Raw genomic sequence first — 6,653 nt, 5'->3', positions numbered from 1 at the left:
GGTTCATCCTTGTGTTTGTTTCAAATAAGCCCTGCTAGCCTAAACCTTGTATCGAGAGGGAATACTTCTCATGCATCCAAAATACTTGAGCCAACCACTATGCCATTTGTGTCCACCATACCTACCTATACTACATGGTATTTTCCCGCCATTCCAAAGTAAATTGCTTGAGTGCTACCTTTAAAATTCCATCATTCACCTTTGCAATATATAGCTCATGGGACAAATAGCTTAAAAACTATTGTGGTATTGAATATGTAATTATGCACTTTATCTCTTATTAAGTTGCTTGTTGTGCGATAACCATGTTTACTCGGGGAACGCCATCAACTCATTGTTGAATTTCATGTGAGTTGCTATGCATGTTCGTCTTGTCTGAAGTAAGGGCGATCTACACCGAGTTGAATGGTTTGAGCATGCATATTGTGAGAGAAGAACATTGGGCCGCTAACTAAAGCCATGTTCCATGGTGGAAGTTTCAGTTTTGGACAAACATCCTCAAATCTCTAATGAGAAAAGAATTAATTGTTGTTGAATGCTTAAAGCATTAAAAGAGGAGTCCATTATCTCGTTGTCTATGTTGTCCCGGTATGGATGTCTAAGTTGAGAATAATCAAAAGCGAGAAATCCAAATGCGAGCTTTCTCCTTAGACCTTTGTACAGGCGGCATAGAGGTACCCCTTTGTGATACTTGGTTAAAGCATATGTATTGCGGTGATAATCCAGGTAGTCCAAGCTAATTAGGACAAGGTGCGAGCACTATTAGTACACTATGCATGAGGCTTGCAACTTATAAGATATAATTTACATGATGCATATGCTTTATTACTACCGTTGACAAAATTGTTTCATGTTTTCAAAATCAAAGCTCTAGCACAGATATAGCAATCGATGCTTTTCCTCTATGAGGACCATTCTTTTACTTTCAATGTTGAGTCGGCTTCACCTATTTCTATCCACCTCAAGAAGCAAACACTTGTGTGAACTGTGCATTGATTCTTACATACTTGCTTATTGCACTTATTATATTACTCTATGTTGACAATATCCATGAGATATGCATGTTACAAGTTGAAAGCAACCGCTGAAACTTAATCTTCTTTTGTGTTGCTTCAATACCTTTACTTTGAATTATTGCTTTATGAGTTAACTCTTATGCAAGACTTATTGATGCTTGTCTTGAAGTGCTATTCATGAAAAGTCTTTGCTTTATGATTCACTCGTTTACTCATGTCATCACCATTGTTTTGATCGCTGCATTCTCTACATATGCTTTACAAATAGTATGATCAAGTTTATGATGGCATGTCACTCCGTAAATTATCTTTGTTATCGTTTTACCCGCTCGGGACGAGCGTAACTAAGCTTGGGGATGCCGATACGTCTCCAACGTATCGATAATTTCTTGTGTTCCATGCCACATTATTGATGTTATCTACATGTTTTATGCACACTTTATATCATATTCGTGCATTTTCTCGGAACTAACCTATTAACAAGATGCCGAAGTGCCGATTGTCGTTTTCTGCTGTTTTTGGTTTCAGAAATCCTAGTAAAGAAATATTCTCGGAATTGGACGAAATAAAAGCCCGGAGGCCTATTTTCTCACGAAGCTTCCGGAAGACCGAAGACGAGACGAAGAGGGGCCACGGGGAGCCAAACCCTAGGGCGGCGCGGCCCCCCCTTGGCCGCGTGGCCCCGTGGTGTGGGCCCCCCGTGCCGCCTCTTGACTTGCCCTTCCGCCTACAAATAGCCTCCGTGACGAAACCCCCGCACCGAGAGCCACGATACGGAAAACATTACCGAGACGCCGTCGCCGCCGATCCCATCTCGGGGGATCCCGGAGATCGCCTCCGGCACCCCGCCGGAGAGGGGAATCATCTCCCGGAGGACTCTACACCGCCATGGTCGCCTCCGGTGTGATGTGTGAGTAGTCTACCCCTGGACTATGGGTCCATAGCAGTAGCTAGATGGTTGTCTTCTCCCCATTGTGCTATCATTGTCGGATCTTGTGAGCTGCCTATCATGATCAAGATCATCTATATGTAATTCTATATGTTGCGTTTGTTGGGATCCGATGAATAGAGAATACTTGTTATGTTGATTATCAAAGTTATGCTTATGTGTTGTTTATGATCTTGCATGCTCTCCGTTTCTAGTAGAGGCTCTGGCCAAGTTTTTACTTTTAACTCCAAGAGGGAGTACTTATGCTCGATAGTGGGTTCATGCCCGCATTGACACTCGGGACGATGGACGTAAAGTTCTAAGGTTGTGTTGTGCTGTTGCCACTAGGGATAAAACATTGATGCTATGTCTAAGGATGTAGTTGTTGATTACATTACGCACCATACTTAATGCAATTGTCCGTTGTTTGCAACTTAATACCTGGAGGGGGTTCGGATGATAACCTCGAAGGTGGACTTTTTAGGCATAGATGCGGTTGGATGGCGGTCTATGTACTTTGTCGTAATGCCCAATTAAATCTCACTATACTCATCATGATATGTATGTGCATGGTCATGCTCTCTTTATTTGTCAATTGCCCAACTGTAATTTGTTCACCCAACATGCTCGTTCGTCTTATGGGAGAGACACCTCTAGTGAACCGTGGACCCCGGTCCAATTCTCTTTATCGAAATACAATCTACTCGCAATACTTGTTCTACTCGTTTTCTCGCAAACAATCATCTTCCACACAATACGGTTAATCCTTTGTTACAAGCAAGCCGGGTGAGATTGACAACCTCACCTGTTTCGTTGGGGAAAAGTAGTTTGGTTGTGTTGTGCAGGTTCCACGTTGGCGCCGGAATCTCTGGTGTTGCGCCGCACTACATCTCGCCGCCATCAACCTTCAACGTGCTTCTTGGCTCCTCCTGGTTCGATAAACCTTGGTTTCTTCTGAGGGAAAACTTGCTGCTGTGCTCATCATACCTTCCTCTTGGGGTTGCCCAACGAACGTGTGAAATACACGCCATCACGCACCAAGACATGCATGAGTGACGGGACCAAAGAGATCCACATGAAGTAGCTCCAAGATCCTCTTGGAAGAGATGATAGTCTTGCTTGGATGCGGAGAGTCATGCATTTTGCCTTCAACACAAGCCCTACAAACACGATCTTTGGCAAAAGACACATTTTCCATTAGTCCCACAATATGGTTCCCCTTGTGAAGACTTTGCAAAGTTCTCATATTGACATGGGCTAGGCAGCGATGCCACAACCAACCCACGTCCGCCTTTCCGAATAGGCACATCGCACTTGTAGTGGTGGTCCCCGAAAAGTCCACCACATACAAGTTGTGTTCGCGATACCCAACGAAAGCGACTTTTAGAGTCTTGCTCCACAAGAGGACCACAATATCATTATCAATAAAGACGGCGAAACCCATCTTGCCAAGGGCGGAAACGGAAAGTAAATTGTAACCAAGGGTTTTGACAAGCATGACATCCACAAGAGTAATGTTGTGTGCAACCACAACCTTGCCAAAACCCAATACCTCGGATGTAGAATTATCGCCAAAGGAGACGGTGATGTTGTTTATGTTAGGCCTCAACTCCTTGACGAGGTTCTTGCCGCCGGTCATATGACTTGTACATCCACTATCAAGTACCCATTTTGAACCTCCGGCGGCATAGTCCTACATGAGATCAATTCTTGGATTTAGGTACCCATTTCTCAATGGGTCCTCTTTTGTTAGCAACAAGGGTCTTTGGGACCCAAATAGACCAAGCAACATAACCATCATATGGGCCAACATATTTAGCATAAACATCACCATAATAATCTTTAAATAAAACATAGTGAGGGTTAGCAATTCCCGCATCATCATCATTATTGGTTTTGCCCTTGGAGGCTTCACCATTAGTGATGGCTTTCTTCTTCTCTTGTGCGGGCTTGGCCTTTTGCTTGTTTGCCTTCTTTGCCTTGGCATTATAACCAAGGCCCTCCTTCCCATTGTTTGATCTTTGCTTACTCAAAAGATCATCCAAAGAAAGTTTACTTTGGGGAGAGGAGGCCTTAGCAAGTTCATCCTTCAACCTAGCATTTTCCTCAATAATATTTGCATGATCACATAAAGGAGTAGAGGTGCTAGGTATGTCATAAGAAGCGAGCCTAATTTGAAGTTGCTCATAAGACTTGGAGAGGAGAGAGTATTCACTCTTCAAGGCTTTGTGTGCCTTGTCTAGATCATCTAGATCTCTCACAAGTTTCTCATGATCAACACCAAATTTGGCCTTTTCCTTTGAAAGCACTTTAGACTTAGCTCTAGCAAGATCCCTAGCTTTAGTGAGCTTGTTAATTTTATCTTGAGGATCTCCAAGATTTTCTAACCTCTCTTCAAGAGAAGCTATGGTTTCTTGACTTTCCTCAAGGGCATTCCTAAGAGCATGTAGTTCAAGAGCATCTTCTCTCTCTATTTGGCATTTTTTCTCAAGAGTACCATTTAGTTGAGCCATACGAACCATGAGATTTGAAACATGCTTTTTAGTATTACCTTGTAGGTTAAGAATGAAATCATCAAACTCTAGCATTTCTTGTTTCACTTTTAGACTAGCAAGATCAACGCCTAGATCACTTGAAATGATAGGCATAGAGGGGTTAGGGGATGATACCTCGGAGGATTTAGCCATGAGGCAACTTTCTTCCTCCACATGAATGACCTCATTGGGGGATTCACTTGGTGATGAAGAGTTAGTGGAGAGGGAGGCAAGAGCGACCAATCCATTAGAGGTTGCATCTTCTTCATCATCAACATCATCATCTCCGGAGGTATACTCTTCTTGAGTTGATAGCACAATAGATGTGTCCAAGGAGGACCTTGCCATGAAGCAATGTGCATTCTTGATATGAGGACTTTCATTGGGGGATTCGAAGAGGGATGAAGAGGGAATGTTGGTGGTGACAATGGCGGCCACCTCCTTTGAGCTTTCTTCATCTTCATCATCACTAGAGCTTTCAACCTCATCGGAAGAATATTCTTCCCTAGTCACTAGCACAATTTTTGAGGGCCTCTTGCCCTTCTTGGTCTTGTTGTTGTAGAATTTCTTCTTGGGGGCTTTTGAATATTTTCCCTTTGAGTCTTTGCTTTTGTCCTTGGGAATGAGCCTTCCACCATGAGTCTCCCTATTCTCATAGGGGCACTCGGCAATGAAGTGGCGCTTGTCATCACAATTGTAGCAAGATCTTGTCCTTGGGCCCGAACTTGTGAACCCCCTTGAGTTGTTTCTCTTGATGTTGTCTTCCTTGGCCTTGGATGGGTCAACCCAAAAAGAGTTAGCATGGAATGCCATGTGGTCATGGTAGTGGTGTTCCAAGTCTTCCGGATAGAACATACTCCAAGATGCCCTATAAGATTCTTGAGGAATCACTTCTTCAATGGAGTTGACCGCCAAGGAAAGGTTGGACCCTTTTGTCATCCCAAGAGCTCGATTGCGAGAATCATGAGAGTTTTGCTCAAGCACCTTGAGAGCTTGCATCTCGTGCACGACTTGTTGAGAGGTGAGAGAGGAATAGCATTCACTCCCGACAAGAGTCTTGACATCAATGCGTACAAACGGCATCATGCATTCAATGTACTTCTCCTTGATCCAAGAGTCATTGATGTGGGTGGCACCAATAAGCCGGAAGGCATCGGCAACGGTGAGAAGTCTTCCATACATGACTTCATGATCTTCATCCGGTAGCCTCATGAAACCTTCGGCTTTATGTTCCTCCTCGTGCTCTCACTTCCAATGCAACTAGCGGCCAAACCATCCCAAGCTTCCTTGGCGGTGGTGTAGCTCCGAACACGATGCAATTCCTTTGTCCCCACACTAGTTTGAATCATGTGCAAGGCGGTGTTGTTGAGTTGACTATCAACCGCTTCTCTTCTAGTCAACTTGTCGGGGTTGTATGGCTTGAAGCCTTCCATGATGATTCTCCAAAGTTCATTGGAGGCACTGCAAACATGACAGTGAAACTCAAATTGCCAAGTATCAAAATTCTCAATGGAAAACTTAGGTGGGTCGCCCCGAATGTTCATATGGGGATGGGGAACCGGTATATCGGGAGATAGAAAAGGTGGAGCTACTCGATTGTAGCTCTCACCTCCACTAGTTCCCCTAGGAGATGCAATGGGAGCTTTGATAGTGTTTAAGTTATCACCTTCCACTGGTTTGGTAGAAAAGGGTAATTCCGAAGCATCTCCCTCTTCTAACGCACCCGTGTCCTTTACCTCTACAATGGGAGCCTTGGGAGGGACTAGAGCCAAAAGCTCGGCAATCATCTTTTTCATGCTTTCCATTTGGGCTTCCATGGAGGACTTCAACGAATTGAAGTCTTCCATGGAGACCGTCTTGGCGGCCCCTTCAGAGGGCTCCTCGTTCGGCATACTCTTAGGCGGTTAAGCCCGAAATAAGAGCCGAGGCTCTGATACCAATTGAAAGGATCGTATGCCGCACCTAGAGGGGGGGGGGTGAATAGGTGCTAACCAATTTTTAGTTCTTTTTCAATTTAGGCTTGACACAAAGGTAAATTCTCTAGATATGCAACTAAGTGAATTTACCTATATGATAAGATAAGCAACTAGGCAAGATATAGCTACGCAATATAAGAGATAGAATAGGATAGAGGTAACCGAGAGTGGAGCACGCGATAACACGGAGATGATTCCC

Source organism: Lolium rigidum, chromosome 7 (assembly GCF_022539505.1).
Source record: "Lolium rigidum isolate FL_2022 chromosome 7, APGP_CSIRO_Lrig_0.1, whole genome shotgun sequence".
NCBI lineage: Eukaryota > Viridiplantae > Streptophyta > Magnoliopsida > Poales > Poaceae > Lolium > Lolium rigidum.
Note: the sequence above shows the minus strand (reverse complement) of the source record.